Here is a 21,206-nt window from a genome sequence, read left to right on the forward strand (position 1 = left end):
TGGTAACTAAAGGCAGCCTACAATCCAAAACGACAGCAGCATTAAATCACCTTACCATGATAAACATTCCACTACAGCTCTCCGAAGGATCAAACAGTTATAATGTGAAATCAAATGAGGTTTCTAGGGTAATGGAACACCTGCTAAAGTTGTGTAAGCTATTTAGTAGGTTTTACAGTATCCACTTGCAGCTGATGTTCAACACAGATGGCTATTTTAGCTTGCAAACTACACACTACCACATTGTTTATTGAACATAACTATAGAAATAACCATGGCAGAGGAATATTCATGAATTAGCAGGACAAATAACTGCAATGGGTTTCAGAGACGGTTGAGATTTATATTACGTGTTCAAAGGGGAGAAAAGGTTAGTCACTGAAAACTGGATCTCTGTTACAGAACAAAGGATAGAAGTAGTCATTTTTTCTTGTAAGGCTGTAAGGCACATTTATTTCCTGAGACCTCTGGATTCAAAAATCAATGATCTCTCTTCCTAAACACTTCTGTCTTGCAACTAAAACACTACAGATTAATAACTATTAAAAATGTACTCAGTTGTCAAAAGACACAAACTGATCCGAATTCACTTTACAAATATTAATACAGACTTGTGTGAAACCGAAAGATAAATGTATGTGAACCCTGATAACCTCCTGTAACATTGTGCTGCCTTGTAGATGGTAATGTGAGTTCTCTCAGTATTTATGTTGAAATCTCTAACATTCAACCTAGTCCTTATTCTGTTAATTTAATAATAAAAGATGCTTTATCCATTTGTGCAAAGGTAAACGCAGATTGTATCTTTTTTAATGGTACGGCATAAAAAAAGTAACCCTTAAATGAAGCTGCTCTATACTATAGAGTACTTTAACATGTATAGATATCTTGTAAACTTGTATTGTGGATGTGTAAATAATACGTTCTTTGGGTTTTTAACACCGCATGTAAAGTCAAAATAAAATATTCCAATGTACCAAGTGTCCAATTTCATTATTAGTCATTGTTTGTGAGATTACAATAGAGGGAAAAGTCTGCTTGCCTTTAATAGTTCCATGAAGAAAGCACAGAGACAGCTTCTCGTCAGCCTCACAGGGGACTTGCAGAGCTGGACGGCAGCGCACACAGGTGTCCTTCCATTTTCATTGCAGCCATATGTTGATATATATGTTCTTGAGGGAGAGTGAGTGTTTGTAGATGCCTTTTGGCTTCCCAAGTTAAATATAAAACATCAAAGTAACTGGCATGCAGTACAGAGTCAGGGTTGCCCATACACACAACAAGATGCACTGAATTTGAAAATATATAATACATGCCCATATGAAGCCTTTATTGGAGCTTACTCCAGGTTTCAGCTCGGCTCTGGTTCCTGTGAACTTTTCTTGTTAAGGTTAGAAAAATACCAGGTTTTTTTGCAAATACAATACAGTTTTGAAAGAACATAGTGTCTTCCTTCTAAAATGTCGGCTACAAAAAAAGATTGTAAAATCTTGGCAAAATTAATTGCAGACCCTACATAGCAGGACATTCCTAAATACTTACTAATGCTTAATAATTAAAATTCATGTTTCAGGCAGACAATAAAGCCCAGCGGAAATATACGTGCCATATATTTAGTATGTGCCAACATCACACGTAATTTTAAAATTATCTGGGTAATTTAGTATCAGAAAACAAATATAACGTATTCTTTTAATTAAAAGTTGATTTTAGATAATGGATAAGAACGATTTGTTATGAGATTATGCTGTCAAGGTATTAATCATTTGAAATTACTGTGCATGTTATAACAATACAATGGCACCTAGTTGTATCTTACTGAAAAAATAAAAAATTAAAAATTAAAAAAACCACCAACCACCACCACAACCTTTTAAAGGGAAAAGAAACGTGGTGCTAAAAAAAAAAAAAAAATAATTCCCAAATCTATAATGGCTCAATATATATTTCTTCTAGTGCAGAAACAAAGTTAGATTTCTTTTTATTGATGTGGAGGTTTTTTCATTGGATATCCTTATATATGAAATGAAGATTCAAACACATACAGCTGTCATATGCTGCAAGCCTGTGCTGCTTTTCCACGTTAAAATTAACTATGCCTTTGACATAAAAGTGTCAGCCAGTATGTCTAAAGGTGTTCATCTGTGAAGGGGCAGTACCTTTGGAAGCACACCTACTTAAATAATTTTCAGTCAGGCATTAAGGGCTGTAATGAGAAATTACAAATAGTTATTTTAGTGACATAGAAATGTGCATCTACAACGCAAATGATGGAATGGTTTTGTCCACAAAACATCTGTATTTATTCTATCTAAAAGGTGTCAAGTGACCATTTTCCACAGTTACTTGGTTTGGTCTATATTGACAGAGCCTTCACTTGAGCAGAGTGATGCGGTAGCTGGACGGGTCTAGCCAGACAATCATCTTTCCCCACAGGCTCTGCCGAGCTACGTGGTGGGTGCAAGCACTGCAGAAGTCTATGAGAACAAATATTTACCATTTGTTAGAAAAATAAGTACAAGAAAAACTCTCCTTTTACTAACAGAGAGGGAACGTGGCAGCCAAAGGCTAACCAGCCATAACAGCAGCTTTTAAATTGCTTTGTCTTTAGTGATGGTGCCAAAGCAGCCACCTACAGACTCCCCAGTCTGAAAGGGAACTGCAACAATACGGAAAAGCTCAGCAAGAAAAGACATGAAAGCACTTTCAGTTTTTCGCCTCAGATGCTCTCCTGGGTCAATTGGTTTAAGCATCCTAAAGTCTCCCTTGAAGAACAATCCGTAGCCACAGCGCTAGCTGATGAGTGCGTGAAGGCTGCTTGATGCTGGCGGGCCGGAACATGCTCGCGAGGGGAGGTCCCAGGCCCAGCGCAGCGCTGGCTTGAGCGCTCAGGGCTTCGCGGGGGTGTGCGCAGTCCTGGTGTGGGCATGCGAAGGCAGAGGAGACGCTCCCTCTCATCTTCGGCTTGCTTTGGGTTTTGTAGCAAAAAACATAAATAATTTTGAACAGAACACAGCCAAGTAAAAAAGACAAAACAAAAAAAGGGCTGCAGGCCCATAGAAGTGAGGTGATTGCAAGAAAACCAATTTGTAAAGCCGTGAGTAGTTATCTCTCTGACTGTGCTGCCAGCACAAACCTATGGCCTTTTAAATTGGGGTCTTAAAGTAATCAGAGTAGTGACAAAAATCAGGATGCCTCTTAGTGCCGTCTTGCTAATGACTCGCTCTGTGCCCCTGGGAAGATTATGCGGGGTTTATTCAGTATAATGGAGGCTCAGAAGGCAGTGTTCTTAGTTGGAGTTATGTGCAGTTGGTCTGCTTGTAACGTTTTCCACTTATGAAGGTTTTCTGATTTTTCCTTCTCCCTCTGTGATTCTGAGCACCAGCAAGGACATCTTGCAGGTAAGTAAAGGGAAAGAGAAATCCCTTCCCATCTGGGAAAGGTTAGTATTTGCAGGAGCGGGGAGGAGTTGGTTGGTATTTCCCCAGGTGCCTATTAATTTCATGGGATGGAAAAATATTTTTTAAAAATTGATCACGACAAAATACCTCATAAATGCAGCATCTGGGCTTCAGCTGGGATGTGCAAGCTTTTCATATAAAAAGCAGTACCAGGAGACCAACCTACCAAGACTGCATTTGTTGTTCAAATATCATCATATCACAGTATGAAAGAGCAAGAAACCAAAGGATTTGGGAGGAAAAAAACTACACCAAACCATTAAATATTTAATTAGATTCAGCTTTGCTCAGAGAACTAGAGATTCTCGCCTTTTTATTCAATACTACTAAAGTAAGTGCAGCTGGTGAGGGCCTGACTCTGGACCAGCCAGTGCTGCCTGCCTGCAAACATTTTTGTAGACATATTGCATTGGCCTGACACACATCTGAAATTATAATCTGTCCTGAGCTTTCGACTGAGAAACTGTTTCTACTCTGCCTGAAATGAAATTTATTGGAAGGTCTGATTTTATTAGTGCATTCTGAATTCATCCGATGACCTGATTTATGGTCTGCTTGCTTGCTTTTTTCCTACAGTCACCAACAACTTTTTTGAGCTCTGCTTATTAAAATTGTAACTGGATCCAAGTCTGTGTCCTCCAGTGAAGGCTGCTGACCAGAACGGGGATGCCAGAGGGTCACTATGTTTAGGTAAAGTTTGAGAATTCCTTGGGCTGCAATGGCAACACTGCGTCCTCCCTGCCAGACTGGTGCCTCTGCCCTTCATGTCAGCCACGAAGAGTGTTGCTCAAGCTCCTGTAATACTTTAAGGGTAGGGAAGGAGATAAAAATCTACCACATGAACAAGCTGTGCTGACCATTTTCAGGAATAGTCCCCATTTGTCAACAAAAAAGAAAGTTTATGACAGAAAAACTTGAATGGCAAAAAAACCCACCAAAAAACAAACAAACAAAAAAACAAAAAACCACGCAACCCCAAAACTGACCTGCAGCCATCTTGCTGTCCTTGTTTTGCAACAACAGGCTGCTTTTCCAGGGCAGAATCTCACTGACTTGCACAAAAATGAGCAAAGAATAATAGTTCTCAATGAAGGCCCTTCTGCAGGATCATACCTGGCTGTAATAGCTGTTTTGTAACTTTTTCCAGTAGCTGACCTTAAACATTGGCAAAAGCAGACCATGAGCTAACTAGTTTGCTTCTGTAGCTGTATGACAACCTTTAACATATGTCTATTCCTGCACAGAAGTGGACAGCTGTCTAGTAAGAGAAGGAAGGTGGCAATTGGCTTTTAATTTGGGTCACTTTAAGCACAGGCTTATTTCTCATATCTTTGATTTACAATACTGGTCTCACATGAGGAAAAAAATAATCAAAAGTAGATCAGAGCAGACGAATCATAAAAGTAATGCACAAGCTAGCTGTACCTTCCCTTTCTGTGCAATGAGTAACCATTTGATTACTCCGATTTCCTCAGGAATACATGTTAGTCAATTAACAGCTTGAGATTTTTTTTTGTTACGGACTAATGGCAAATTTTCATAATCACGCCATGCTGTATAACCGTGAATGGCTATTAGTCACAGGTTATTGTGCCTGGCCAACGGTTAGGTGAGCAAGAAGCACTTCTAGTATTAATGCTGTATGTGAGAATTGATTTCTGTGAAAGCTTGTGCATGCAGCTCTGACATTCAGTCTCTGTCACTATTAGTGCAGGTGAAATACTGACTCCACTGAGTGAGATGGCAGAGCTGCATGGGGCCAGGCCTCCACCCTCAATCACTCAGACGTCCCCAGAAACCAAATGCTAAGGAGGTGTGAGCAAGACCAGAGCAAAATGGGATGCACATCTGCAGGAAAGCATTTGCTGTAACAGGATGCAACCCCAACATCATCTCGGGCCACATTTGTTTGATAAGGAGATCAAGGCTTCAGAGTAAGAAAAATGCCTCTGCAGGAATGGTCTGCTTTCTCTGGTTTTTGGAGGGTTTTCCAGCAGATACTGCAGTGGGAGCTGAACAGGCTTGCTTAGGCCAGCTGACATTTTGTGTGTGGAGTCCTCTTGCCATCCCTGGACCACAGTGTGTGTGATTGTAAGTTTGCCTGGTTTTAAATTCACTAGAAAAGCCCATCATATATTACACTCAACTGGGACATAAGGCACCAAATGCCAAGCTCCCAGGCACTAGAGAAAAGCTACATAAAGGCACCCACTGAGCTCACTGAGACTATCCTGTGGGAAGCTGCTTGTGCTAACAGAAGCAGAAGACTGTTTTGTGGTGTTTGTTTCACTTCTTTTGCTAACACTCAAGTAAGGGGTATCAAAAATCACAGAATCACAGAACAGTTGAGGTTGGAAGGACCTATGGAGATCATCTGGTCCAACCCCCTTGCTCAAGCAGGGTCCACCTGGAGCTACTCAAACATTCAGGAAATCACAGAGCTGAATTAGTACCCTGAACTGAAAGACAGTAAAAATGATTACTCATCCTTAAAATCCTCTCTAGGACAACTTTCAGATTAAGCAGGTCTTTTTGCATAAAGATGAAGTCTTCTTTCTACCCAGACTGAGGTGAGTTTGGATATCTGACTACTATTTCTATTGCAGCACTTACTTACTTACTTCTCTTTGACAAGCACAGAGTGCATGTCTCAAATGGTCCTTCTCTGTTCAGATCCCAGAGGATATCAGCTGATCCTAACGCACGATGTACCATTCTCCATGCGAGTCTTTCATCTGAAGTGACATCGTGATCAAAGGCGAGGTTATACGGAGTGCAACACACTGTGAGAAAGTCACGTGATATTTCAGAGCTGCTTCATTACTGGGAGGGATAGTTCAGAAAGCACTTGAAAATGACATTTTACTATACATGATATGTTCCATATTACAAGCACTCCTTGCTAGTTCCTGCTGCTTCAGTTAAACTGTAGCACTTGGTAAAAGGCTGGGTTTTCTCTTCCACAGGAACAAAACTCCAGGTAGAATTTCTCCCTATAATCTGAGGCAGGAGTTACGCCTCAAAAGGCTCTAACTACATAAAATATTCCAAGCCAGGAGGGACAGAATATCACATAGGACACAAAGCATGATCAGTTGCCAAAAATACACTTCTTGCCACATTTCGGACTAAGACCACTTAGAAATGTCATCTCAATTTGGTGGGAGGGTGGGGAGAAAATGTTTGTCCTGAGACCAGTTGACAGAATGGACAGCTTTATGATGTTGGCTTCTAACAAAATCTTGCACAAATGCCACACAGCTAACAATGATGTCAGCAGTTTCTTTCTAAATCCAGTACTGTATTTTTTTATACTCCTCCTTGTGTTCTCTAAAACATTGTTTCACTCGTCCTGCACGTGACAGTATCTAACCTGTCCTGAAGACTTACTTTGGTATTTCAGTGCTCATTTGTTTTTTCATAAAAGCCTTCCCATGAAGGCTTCTCCTCTCTCTGGCTGCTGCTTTATAGGGTAGTCTAGCCCCACTCCCCTCTGCTTCAGATGTAAGGTCAAGTCAGGGTCAGAAGAGCTCAGCTTCAAAAAGTCAGACTGCACCTTTGTTATGCCACCCAGTCTCACCTCCAAGCTCATCACAGCATGAGTGACAAGACAGACCCTTCCCCAGTATAGTTCTCTATTAGGTCTTTCCTATCAAGCATGAGCTCCTTCACCCCATCAGTGTAACTAACTTGGGTGTTGACATTTGTAGCTCTGAAAATTTCCCCAGATCTCCATCAAACACCCATAAGTAGCTTGTCCATAACAGGGTCAGGGAAAGCAGTGGGGAGACAGACCCACACCAAAACAGGAATCTCAAAGCAAGTCTGGAAAGCCAACAGAAACCAGCAGGAGATGCATGTCTAAATACCAGTCATGCCTTTGAAAATCCCCTCAGCTGTTAGGCCTATTTAATTCTTGCTCTCTGTTCCGACATTAAAAAAGATGTCAGCTATGATGTATATCATTTACCCTCTAGGCACAGAGAAGAAGCATGGCATCTCTGGAAAGCATACCAAATCCCTCAATTCCAACTCAAAGAAGCTACAGACACCAACTAGCTAATACCCCACAATGAAGACAGGGTTTCAACCAATAACCACAGACCTATGAAGTCCCCAATACCTTATTTATTTCTGAACTATCCAAAGTTGCAGAACGTGTTTTCATTTTGGGGGTTATTTTCCTAGTTGGGTTGCTTTGCTGTATGGCTGTTGTTTTAAAATAAAGCAATTCTGGAATACTAATAAGTCTATGTGGATTTTTTCCCCAAGAATATTACAGAAGTTGACATTAAATATACTAGCCTGAACTCAGTTTCTGTCTGATTTAATAAATTTATGCCAGCCAACCAGCAATATTTTTTTTTTTAATTAACCCTGGAGGTTAAATGGAAGTTTACTAAAATCAGAATATGTTAAGCGAGTAATTTCTCTTGGCTTCTTTCAGGAAGTCTCTCTCTTACCCCAATAATCAGTTCAGCTGCAAAGAGATCAATAAGGTCTTTCAATTCAATGAGTAGAAGGCATACATTAAAAAGTTGGTAACAAACCTGATAGACTGGAGAAGATATTACAGCCTATTATGGGGTTTTTTTGACACTAAATCTATCTGCTAAAAATTCTTGAGAAAAGGTTACTGCCCATACACTAATGTTGCCAAATAGAATAATTTGTTATCATTGCTTGAGAAGATTTCCTGGCATTTATCCACAAACACAAGTCTTGTCTGTTAAATCCTCATTGCAGGAGAAACCAGACTTTTAACCCTGAAACCAAAAATAGCTTCAGAAGCCAACCATTGTTGGGTCTTCCCACCCCATAAATGGACAAAGCAGGTTATCATTTCCTAGACTACGAAATCCCAGTTAAGAATCCTTTCCTTTCCCATTAAGGAGACTCCCAACCTAACAGCTCACCAGGTACAGTGTGCACAGCCCCAGATGTACTGCACACACTTCTTTTTGCCACTTTTGTTAGGAAGCTGTCTCAACATAGCAACTGGGTTTTGTTAGCCCCAGGAGTGGTCAGTCAAGACAGTTCAGCACAGGTTACACTTGTGAGCAAAGGCTAAATTCAAGGTGATTTAGTGCCAGTCTCACTGAAGTACATGGAACAGTATAAACCCCTCCAGTTATATCCTTTCTTTGGCTGTAATTATCCTGATAGTTTTAGATCATTAAACATAGCCATCATCATACTTCTACCAATCTCTTAAGCCAAACATGCAGACTCACAAAGAAAAAGAGTGAGTTTTTAAGAGAGTCAAACTGTAACAAGAACTCAATGACAGCGTCCACAGCAGTGCACTGGAGCTTAGCTACGCAGCTCCCAGTGGAGCAGCAAGTGTTTTTACATCCGTCGCAGAAGCCAGAGCTAATGTGCTAGAAGAATTTCATGCTGCAGAATCCCCTCCGTGGATTTAAACCCTCAGAGAGAGAAACATCTTGGTTTATTCCCATGATATTTCTGTAGAACAGAAATCACCTGGCAAATTACTTCTGGTCATGTTTGGCAGGGATTTACCAACAGCGGTTCAGTTCTCATCACAGACTCAGAGTTTTCCTCAGTGGCCCCATTTTGTTCTTGTTAAGTAAACAAGACTAGCACTCAGAAAAGTGTTCAAAGTAAAGCGCTTTATATTAGGTGCCTGACTGAAATAAGCATTTCAATTAGATTCATTAAGGAAGTTATTACTTGTTAATTGAATAGCAACAGACTGCTAAGGATCACTTATTGAGGTCTAATAAGTATGTAAGAGCGAAATCTACTCTTCATGTAATTCCATCAGCAATAAACTAGTGTAATTAGCTTCTTACTAACAAACTTAGATTGTGGGGAATGTTGAGGCAGATAATTGGCACTTAGGAAGATACCTATAGTAAGTTAGTGCAGTATCAATTAACATACTTACGAAATGTCAGTTTAAACTCTGAACAAATAATTGATACCAATGGACTGTGAGTTTCTTGGTTAAATGCTATTTAAATGCTTAAACTTTCATATTCAGAAAAAATTAAAACAAGTCCTCTCACTGCTCTTTTTAAAAATTATTACATATGCCTCATTTCCAGGTGTATAACCTATGGATTACCTGCAATAACCATCATAACCATCAGAGTAAGGACTCTGGGGTGATGGCTATGCACACTGACATGTGGGTAATTCAAGGACTTGCTTGCCCAGGCTGCTGGCTGCTCAGGAGACTGCTTGCCTCCGGTCCCTCACTCCCTCACACCACGTGCAGGTTTTTTAGCAACTTATTTTCACAGAATTGTACTTCTAAAGTAGTGTGAGCCACCTGAGGACCAGCTAATCCCTACTCCTTGCACTTCAGCAGACTTCACCACCACAGGAGCTCACCCCTTTCCAGTTTGATCAAATTAAGGTTCATACCTCATGACTGTGAAGTCTCATTTTATACATGAAGAATCTGAGGCACCAAACCAGTAACTTTTGCCCAAAGGTGACTCCCAAAGATCACAGTGGCTCTGGGATCAGTTCCTTCCCCAGGAGCTAGTATATAGGATACCTTTCTATGCCATTGGGACTCCATAACCAACCTGAGCTGACGGATCAAGGTAAACACCAGTAATTGCCTGGTCAGGACAGACCAGAACCAACCTTCCTGCTTCTAAGTCCTGTGATGTTAGCTCCATCTCTTCCTCCAAATATTCTCCAGATGTTCTGGAAAGGCTCTGCCTCCCTGTTTGAGATGGAAATCCCTCTGCTCTCTCTTTGACTTAATATGCAGTTTGGCTGCAGGAAATGAAACATTTTGCAATGGCACAGAGCTTATGGAGGACTTCTGTTTGTACGCAAATCCTGAGCCTTTACACCCAACAGAGGCCTTGGGAGCAGTGGCAGGAGAGGAGGGTAAGAAACACACACTTCAGGGAGCACAGCCAGCCCTTGGTGGCAGAGGTGATGGGCTGGAGCTTCAGAGAAGGTGCTTGGAGACGAGGCAGAGGGAGGGAGGTGGGATGCTACCAGGGCAGACACCAGGCAGGAGAACTGAGGACCGCAGGTGAGAGTCCCCAGCTGGATGACACAAGGGTGTGGGACAGACAAGGCGGAAGGGAAGGGGAATACAGGGTTGGAGTCTGAGCCTGGGCAAGAAGGACAGGAGGGCCAGAAAGCGGGAAGCTATTGGCAAGGGCAGTGCTTGCCATTTTAAGGGTATCTGTGCATACCAATTTTAGAAACTTCTATTTTAAAAAAGGTTCACCCCTCCCCCTTCCCCACACAGAAACACACACTGATCCATCATGTGGAAATACTTCAGACTCATCTATTTTAAAAAATTGACAGTATATTCCTGTCAGCTAGGAGTGTGATTTTTTTTCAGCTATGCCAGCAAAAGCCCTAATGTAGACACAGCTGTAATATGAGCAAAAGGGTAAAAAAAGTTTCTTTTTGCCAATACAGCTTCTTTTGCTCAGGCAACTGATACAAGCTATATTTTTTGCAGGCTTTTCCTAGTGTAAGCTTTTGCTCTCTGAGTGACTGCACTGTCAGTGCAGCTATGTGCTAGGTTTGAAAAAGGTGTCCACAAGACCTTGAATTGTGTTGAACAAAGGACAGCACCTAGCACTGTGAAATCCTGTCAGTGCCTGGAACTTGTAGGTATGGATGCAATAAAAATACAAAATAATAACGAATTCTGAGCCCAACTTTCCCAAGCTCCAGAGTAACAGCAGCCAAACCTTCTCATTTCCCCAACCTTTCTAACAAGCAGCTCCAACCCACTGCAGCACTGCAGGCAATCAATGTCTGCTTAGAGTAAATCATATCTCAAAACTTATTGCTGGCTCAGTGTCCAGAAAGCCCTGGGAAGTTGAGAAGTTAAGGGAAGGACTTTTCTGTTCTGTTTGAATGGAACAAAACTTAAGCATTTGGCGGGGGAAAGGCAATCTCAAATAATAAATAATGCAGAAATTCCAACATACCTTTTAAAGCTTCAGTCCCCTTATAATTTAATGTTTGAAATGCTATGCTATTCCTTTGGAAGCCTTTTCTCTCCACTGCTGATGATGGTCTGTCTTCTTAGACACTTGAGTAATGTCTCTCTTCCTCTTGTAACATCTTCTTTGACTACTCCTCATGCATAGTAATGCTAATAATCTTGCAGCTTTCAGCGACATTTTTCTTCCTTTAAATGAATGCCTGGTTTTATGCAGGGCTGTTTTGTTCAGCACCTTGTTTCCTGCATGCCTCTTTCACTGCACAGTGTACCTGTGTATATACAAATGTCTATTTACTGCTGCCCATTATGAGCTGTTCATGTTCCATTTAGCAGCATGCAGAAGAATCAGACTAATTGATTACCTATATTGTATAAATTGTAGCAAAGCATAAATGATGCAGTCAAGATTAGCTTGCTATTATGTTGAATATTGTACAAATATACATGTAAGCATAATCCCTCCCTAAAGAACTTATACCATGATTAACTAGGGACCTTTTGCATGTGAAATGGACTTGATACCCAGCAAATTATACAGTGGATAATACTATGTGCAGTCATGTAGAAGGATATATTTTATACTACCTGACCACCACAGAGTTTTACAGTTCTTTCCTCAGAGAAGATGAATTCAGATTCTATCACCTCCTAAATGTAATAATGTAAATATGGACAATAGATAAGTATTAAGCTCATTTGTCAAGGGGAACTAGGCAATTCATCTCAGGTCATGAAGCAAGAAGGGAGGAGAAATGCAAATAGAATCCCAAATTTAACTGTTAGTCGAGTCCTGTAACCGGTAGGGAGCACACTAATGTGCTTTGTGCTTCTAAGTTATTTTTAAGCACCTTCTCACTCATCATTAAATGTTAAAAGGATCTTGTATCTTTTGGAAAGGGTGCAGTTGAAGATCTGACTGTTTCCAAGGCTTCCTGAAATAGAAATCCTCACGTGTAAAAGGCTAATATAGGATTTCAAATGCATTTTATATAAATAATTCTGGTAGGAACCCTGGACTAAAATCATTCTGATGGCTTTGATACAAGTGCACAGTTGGTCTATGAGCTTGCAGCCACTGCAAAGAGTAATCACATTAATCTGAACAATATTCCAATGGCAGCTGACAAAGAAATGAACACCAAACTAGTCAGCTTAGTTCCCTCCTGCTTATTTAACCAGTCCTCCTGCTGTACTTAATATTATCACTATAAAATCCAGAGAGAACTCTTCTGCTTAAATATAGTCTTGAAACAAAGTCGTACGCTGCCTTCTCGGAAAGAGTCACACACTATTAGACATAAGAAGCAAATTATAAGCAAGAGCTTAGTATAAAGGTGAAACACACAGACACCTTCGAAACATGGAACATGATTACAGCGAATGCTTTTCCTTTGAATTGATGTTAACAAGTAAAGCATTTTACTTGTCTTTGTTTACCGGGAGAACATAAATACTGCATAAACTACATCTTCTTGCCAACTAAGCTTTGTCTCCAGGATGGCAGCTTGTTCTAACTATATTTATACTTTCAAAGAGTTGAAAGCTCCATGGTCGAGCAGGAACAATGTGGGATGCTATATACATGTGAAATGTGTTTTTCATTAAGTAAATACTTGAGAAAGCCTTAAATGTCTCAGCCTGAGATTGTCCAAAGATCTGCAGCACCCCTCAACAGGATCTATCTCCAACAAGTATTTCATTAAACACCTGAAGTGCTGTGAGATCCTACCTCCTAGTCTAAATAGCAGCTTCCTAAGGTATTTAGAGCCACCTTGCCTAGGAGGAGGATCACAAAAGCACTCGGGTCTCTCTGAGGTGCTAATGCACTACTAGGCAATCCAGCAATGCCCTGCCTAGGTCTTCTATGTGTTTCCGCTTCTCTAATTTTGCCCACAGAAGCCCCTCTTCCTTGTGTGCTGAGAGGCTGCTCAGAGCTCTGCAGACTCCCTTCAATGAGCCAGCTGCCCCATACCTTGGTGTTGTAACGCCAAACCTCCCAGTGCTGGGATCCTGGTGGAGCTTTCCTGTTATGGGTTTATCGTACTCCAGAAAATACAGTGTAGACAGGCAGCACTGTACTAACACTTACAGTGCTTAAGAGCTTTGCAGGGCCACACAGCTTATTTGGGGACATTTTATATGCAAAAACTTCAAGATGCCTCTGGATGCCAGCACAGCTACAGCACTAGGTGGGTTCCTTGTGGATATTCTTGCAGAGCAAACATCGAGTGATGTTGCATGGGAAGCATCTTGCAGTATTGTGTGCTATTTAGTGGGGACAGAAAAAAGCCCTGTCCTTAGACTCCCACCAGGCAAGTGTAGGGACTTTTGCTAATTCAGCACGAAATTATCTAAATTTAACTGTTTCAATCTGCCTACAATGGGCTGGTTCTGCCTCCAAAGCTGCAAGCTGGCTGGAGACCCGCTGTTAGGACTTAAGGATTGAGAAGAAACTGGAACAGATTCCACTGTTTCTGTGCAAAGCTGGAGCCTAGCTTGTGAAGAAAGGACAGCATAATATCAAAATGTATCTTTCAGTCAGCCCAAGGATGAAATGCCCTGGGTGCTTCTGTTTTGCTTGAACACCCCAATTCTGATTTCCCATTTCACATGGAAGCAAAACAAGAAAACCATATGCCTAAGCATGGTTGCTCTGTCTCATACAAACTGGGCTGTGCTCCACAGATTACTGAATGAAATATTAGCATCAAGTACCATCATGCAGTGTGCAACATCTGGAAAAAAGTTATAGAGCAATTTTCATTATTTTTATAGGAGAAGAGAAAACTGCAAACGGTAGAAGGGATAAGAGGGAATTCTAACAGATTGTACATTGCCAGGGACTCTCTTTCCAGCTGTGGCAAACCTGATAATAAAACACACAATCACCTCGAAGCTCAAACATCAGCAGAAACAAGGCAGCCCCCATGGAGAGCTTCCGTGCAAGACATGCTTTCAAAATGGCAGCTCCCCACAGGTAAGAAGCAGTCTGGATGCCTTGGAGAAAGTCTGAAAACATTTAAAGAATCAAGGTATAGCCTTGAGTGAGATACTCCTTTTTTTGTTTCTTTGGGGGAGGCTTTCCTTGTTTTGTGCATTAAATAAAAGAGAGCATACACTTATAAGAATATCCTCGATAAGCATATATTCTTAGGAGAATAAAGAGAAGATGATTAGAAAGCAAAAACAAAGGAGACAGGAGGAATTCTAGGGACAAAATGTTCTTGACTGGCTATGGAGAAAAAAAAATCAAGAGCTGCAAAACAGCAGCCCCTGTTATTTGCAAACACGTACCAAGGAGGCTGAGAATAGATCCAATGACAGCTGCAGCCTAATTGATAGGAGACTCGCCTAACAGGTTGTCAGACTGCTGTGTGGCTTCAGTCCAGGCCACGTTGCTGGAGGCGCAATGTTAGAAACACTGACAAACGTTTACTAAAAATAAATAAAAAAGTATTCCAGAGCAAAGGGAAATATGGCTCCAAGTGACTACTTGCAAAATTGCGTTAGATCTCTAGGAAAGAGGAAAGTAAGCAGCAAAATGTGTGAGAGTCCCCCCAGGGCCTGCAGAACAGACGCAGGCAGCCTGCCAAGGCACTCCAGGATTGTGCTGCCTGTCAGGAGCATTGGCTCTGGGTGTGCTGAGAGCAGACCTCCACAGAGGCAACAAAAATAACTACCAGATCAGCAAAGAGCACAATCAAGCGAGTTGACTAGCTGCAAAAGAAAATGATACTTGATGTACAGAGATGGATCTGTTTAACGGTAGGAAGGAAACCATAGAGGCGAGTCTCTGATCTCTTCTTTTGCTTACCAGGAAAAGGATGTATGGCTTCCTTGGCCTGTGGGGATGGGAAGCACTGCGAGAGAGTTGAAAGTGGCTTAGGTACAGCCCTCAGCCCATCCCATGCAACACACTCACAGCCAGAGTCACATTTGGGATTCTTTGAATGTATTCAGCTACATGCTAGGACAGAAAGCTTGAAAGAATCTTTGGTCTTGAGCTGTGAAGTCAGCAATGCATCCAAGCAAGCTGCAGAGCAGACAGGTGAACAAGAGAAAGCTAAAGCGGGGGCGGGGGGAGAAGAGAGAAGCCATATGTACGAAAGCCTGTTAGGACTGTGAAGGCTGCTCTCTTTGAAGGAGATCCAACCTTGGTAAAGCTGAGACTCTTATGTGGGAGGGAAACAATCTTCTGAAGGTAACACCTAACACTATGAGCGGCACCTACGGCAGGAATATTACTGTGCATACATGCACAGAGGGACCTTGAGCCATGTGTACACAGTCCATCTGGATTTACTAGCACTACTAAACAGAGAAGTAAAGTCAATGCCTGAAGAGAGCCCTTCCACAGCAAGGGAAACAGAGCAGAAAAAAAACAGCGCTGGCTGAGCAGTCTGTCTTCAGCTGCTCTCCAGCTCTCCTCGTTGGCTTGGGGTTACTGCGTTTGACACTTCTCTGTCAATCTCTGGTTAATAGTGAAGATGATCATTCAGAATTCATTCTGAAAAATACTTCATTGATTTCTATAGAAAGGAACATCAGGACAAGCACTTTCTTTACTTGGTCACACCATGATACTCGTTTCTGTCTCTGAGAATCCAAAAAGGTTGTGAAATATCCGTAAACAATGTTATGCAGAACTAACCAAGTGATTTTACATAACAAATAAACTCATAAACCTCTCTGACTTCACACGCTGCAAAACAAAGGCAAAATGCACAGAGGACTCATTTGCTGCTCTCGCCTTTATGGAAAAGTGACGTTAGATCTTTATGATCCCTGAATTAAAACTCAGAGGGCACTTTTTTTCCACAGCAACATACAGAGGTCTAACACAAGGCCACCGTGAAAATTAATGGAGCAGCCACATGGCTAACAACTCTCTAGGGTACTTTCAATATATGCTCCTCAGCACTTACCAAATCCGTGGGTAGTTATAGGAGAACAAGAAAATTACTCAGAAGCCAGGGCAGTCTGGATGAGGGGAGTTCACTGCAGCCAAAGGTGCTGCCTATCATGAGAGTGAGACACTGTCAGAAATGGGTTTCAGAGGTAGGTTTCTGCAGCATTCTCTGAAATCCCAGCCTGCTCATCACAATCTCCCCGTGAAGAGCAGCTATTAGCAGACACTTCTCCTTTATTAGGTAAGTTCAGCAACATGGTTTCCACTATGGGAAATAGGGAATAACAACCAAAAAATTCAGAGCAAGGATCATGAAATAAAAAGTTACCAATAAAGGGAGCCAAAATTCTCAAGAGGCTTGTGCTTGGTGGATGCATGCGTACATACAAATATCCAGTTTATGCATACAGACAGATCAGAAGTCTTTGTGATAATTACAGCAGGAGGTGAGCCTACTTCCAAGCTTTACAACCAAGCACCTTTGGAATGTGCACATTCTGAGAGTACAAAATTAAGAAAATTAAATCACCCAAAACTCTGCTACACATTCACAACCCCAAATCTGGCTTAAACTATTAATTACCCCATCCTCTGTTAACTGTAATGAAAACCCAGTCCCTGGAGTATGGGGAGTATAAAATCCTGTTAAAGGTTAGCCTTCTGCTTCTTAAGGCCCAGTACTCAATACAGTTCAAGGTGCTGTATGGGAGAAAAGGCTGTAGACAGAACCACTATTTTTCTATTGTTTATGAAATAAACTCCCTGAAGAGTAGACTTGCATCACATTACTGCAGGAGTAGTATTACTGCTTGTGCTGGAAACCAAGTGTCTCAATTTTTCATACAGAAATTTTTTACCCCCTACAAAAGACCCCGACCCAGATTGGGTGAAATTTAGAAGCATGATCTCCTTACTGACTTTAATAGAAACAGCATTGAGCTCTATAATCAGCTTTTATTTAAGGCAGACATGCTCTTTTGTACTGTGTTTTTGTAACTTCACTAGACCTTAGAAAGCATTAACCTGTTTTGAATTCACAACACTACTCCTTAAAGAGTGGACTCTCACCCCAGAGACTAAGGACACTGAAACACTGACCTGCTGCATCCAGTGATTTTGATCATGAGTTTGCATCCCAGAACTGCAGGTCAGGATTAGATCTCAGCTCAGTATATGAGCACACAGTGGGAGTGAGGAGTTATTTTCTGGGGCACATGAGTCAAATGCTCCATGCTGATAGAGAAAATGGTATGGTTACTGAATGCAAAGGAGTTGCTGCTTCTTTACAGCCAGCCCACTTCACCAGAAGCCTCTGTAGGAAATAATGTAGAATCACCTTCTTACTGAGCAAACCACTGAAAGATCTTGCTTATTGACAGGGAGCAAGACATGAGAGATAGCAAGCACAGGAATATTCAGATGTAGTCTGGGGTTTTACAATAAAAACAACTTTCTGCTTTTAAATGGAACAAACTGTAGTTAGTCCATTTCCCCAGAGACCAAAATCAGAATTTTTGTAATGCCATAAATTATTCATAAGTTGCGTCTGTGTCATCCCAAGAAGCCCATTTAGCCACAGTGTTCAAAATCCAGAAAAGGGTTGAGCATGTCAGAATGGGATTCAAAGCCCCCCCTCCCCCCCCCAAACTATAATAGTGAACATCAGCAAAGAAGTGCACATTTGAATCTTCATCCCCTGTTAGAGCATAAATCCTGGGCAAAGGCTACAGGCATCTTCAGCAGGGCTTCAGCACCCAAAATGGCACAGCCATCTTCTGTATAGTTACTTGAACTTTCAGGCACTCACCTGGGCTACAGCTATCCTGCAACCAACCAGCATTTGATTCACCTTTCAGGTAAAGAAAAGTAGTTCCTACTCTGGTTTATAATTTATTTATAACTCAGTTACCATTATTCAAGGCTGACACACAGGAGGCATTGGGACCATAGGTCAAGGCCATTTGTTGACCATTCCTGATGCTCTCCAACATAGCAACAGAATTGCTCAAGAACATCCTCTCTGCAATTTGAGAACTGCAATCACCAACTGTGTTCCTTTCGCAGGGTCACACTTTCCTTCTGCTACAACAGTAAAACTCATCTCTGTGGGATACTATCCAGGGCAAGACTGGCCAAAGAACTCCCCAGAGCCACAGTGCCTTACATCCCCACCATCCGTGCCAAGCACATTTCTAGCATTAAAACCAAATCCCAGCACAGATGACAAGAGCAACAAAAAAACCCAATTCCCTACTATAAAATCCCTACACAGCCCTCTGTAGTCCAACCGACTGTTGTAGGGAGGTAATACAGGATACAATTAACCGTTTACGACAGGTAATGATTTCAGGCACTACTTGGAGGTTCATCGAGGAAGAGCAAGAAAGTGGCAAAGCAGACACTATTACCATATCCTACAACATCACTAGCACAACGCTCTACCTCTGTCCTTTAGCATTTTTGAGGATCAATTCCTCAGGTTTTACTAAAGCAAACTGACCGCAAAAACAAGCCCATATCAAGTCCCCACTCACCATCACAAACATTTCCAGGTACACACACTTTCTTCCACCAAAGAGGAAGAAGCTCTGTACTACGAAGGACACCAAAAGAAGAGCCCTAGGTGCAGCACCGACTGCCAGGCACCCCAACCAGCAAGCCACCCTCTCTTCACAGCAGTGCAATGGCCTCAAAGAAGATACTAGGCAGTGCTGGATCAGAGTCTTTCTTCATTCATCTACAGCTCTGTATGCAATAATTAAAAGTTGTATATTGTCCGTCAATATTTTGGCACTAACTGCAGGGCTGGAGTCAAAGAGCTTTTGTTTGGCTGCTGTTCACCACTCCCCAATTAGTGGGTTTGCTAATCACAGGAATAACAGTTGTTTTGTCAAGAAACATTTTTTTAATCTTTGTCAATTCAAATAAAGACGTTGCTAATCCTCAAAGCCATGGAAAACAGGAAGGTCACAACCATTTCAGGGAAACCTTTTATACTTCAGTGCTATCGGGAAGTAATGCTTTACCCAAGTCAGCCAGTATTGGAACTCTTACTGTTTAAAATATTCAGTTAGGAACGATCTTGCTCACAGGAGCTGCAAAACCAGAGATTACAGTTTGGTTGCAAAATTTCAAGTGCCACATAGGAAGATATGTATTAAGCATGTGTACTAAACATAATATTGTACAACTTCGGTCTTAAAAGACACACCTAACAGCCCATTAATGAACAAATTGTCACTATAATTATTTACTGAAAGCAAACACTGTGATATGACACAAAGGGAGATAAGATGTACTCCTTGCCCCAGTAAGTTTCAAAGATTCAATCATTTGGCTTCACTAAAGAACTCAAAGGGGCTAATGAAAAAATGACTGACACTTGCTGGAGACCATGCATGGAAAAATTCAGTGGCAAAGAGAGCCTTGGGAAGTTCTAAAGCCGTAAAACCAGAGATGTAACAATGATATTTCTGCTGTAACTTTCAATGCATAGTAATCATAACCAGTTAGACTTAACACGATAAGAAATATGAGGCACTGACAAAACAACAAGCCTGAAACTTTGTGAGAAGATAGGCAAGCCCTTGCCAATCTGCTTGGTCCAGCTTACTAGCTTTTAACCCCCACACTTGTAAGCCGTTGTGATAGCCCAGGTTGACTGACTTTGAGAAGAGTGCTCATGGCTTATGCAGGCATTAGGTTGTAGGGGAAGAGCAGTAATAACCAAACCCACCTAGTTCCCAGCAGAATCACCAACTACTGCTTTTGCTTGGCCCTGTTTCAACAGGATCATAATATAGAGGAACAGCACAGAGTGTCAGCAAAGAAAGGGTGACAGAGAAATTGAGGTCCTTTCTGCATGGCCTTGGCAAAGTTCTCTGCCCCTATGTGTGTTTTAGTCCCTCATTGGTAAACAAGGGCCAGCCAGAAGGAGGAAGTGCTGTGTAACCCAGTGAGCAAACCATCATTTTGAAGGTGTCCTGCAGAAGGAAGCATTTTGTAACATACCCACTTTAACATACAAAGTTTAATTTTGTTTCAAATGTTTACGTTTTTTCACTGTCTAGGATAACAATACAATTATGGATCACCACTTTACCACATGAATACATTCCATCATTCTAGATTATAGCAGTAACTTATTATGTATAGCATGACAATTCAGTCATAAGCCTTTGAAAATTATGACTATATTTCCCAGAAATATTCCCAAAGAAAAACCTGTTTATTATTGAAATTATTTTTTCCACATGTGTCAATTCACTTAATCCTGTGTACAATTCCGCAAGCTTTAATACTTCTGCATGTTTCCAATTCAGCAATATCACCCTTTTAGCTACTGCATTTGCTCTTAATAGAAATATTCCCCTGCAGTTCATTTATATTCAAGAGACTATTCAGGTCACCCAGTGCAAATATTTTTGGATCATTGGCGATGTCATTGTCCAGAATCATATTCTCTCTATTTCCTCCATTCCCAGAATGAATTTACTAGGTATGGGATGCTGAAAAAAGCTCTTGTTCTCATTCATCTCATATTTAACTGAAGAAGCAAAACAGAAAATAAATGAAGTCTGATTTGCATGAAATTGTGCATTCTGTATCCTAGTGTTGAACAAGAGCACAGACATTCTTTGAGTTCTGTCATGTCTAGTTTCTATATTTAATTCGTCTCCTTGTCACCTTCTGTTCAATTAAGGGAATGATACAGTCAGGTTTCCATAACTTAATATTTGCCACTAACCGCACCCTAACAACACTACTTCCCTTCTATATGCAGATGCTGCATTTGTCTCTCTCGGTACGTAAAATCCTTAACAACCAAATCCAAGTTGACCTGTTGAAAAATCCACAGAAAGAGGGAAAGGAG

This window comes from Accipiter gentilis, chromosome 10 (assembly GCF_929443795.1).
Source record: "Accipiter gentilis chromosome 10, bAccGen1.1, whole genome shotgun sequence".
NCBI lineage: Eukaryota > Metazoa > Chordata > Aves > Accipitriformes > Accipitridae > Astur > Astur gentilis.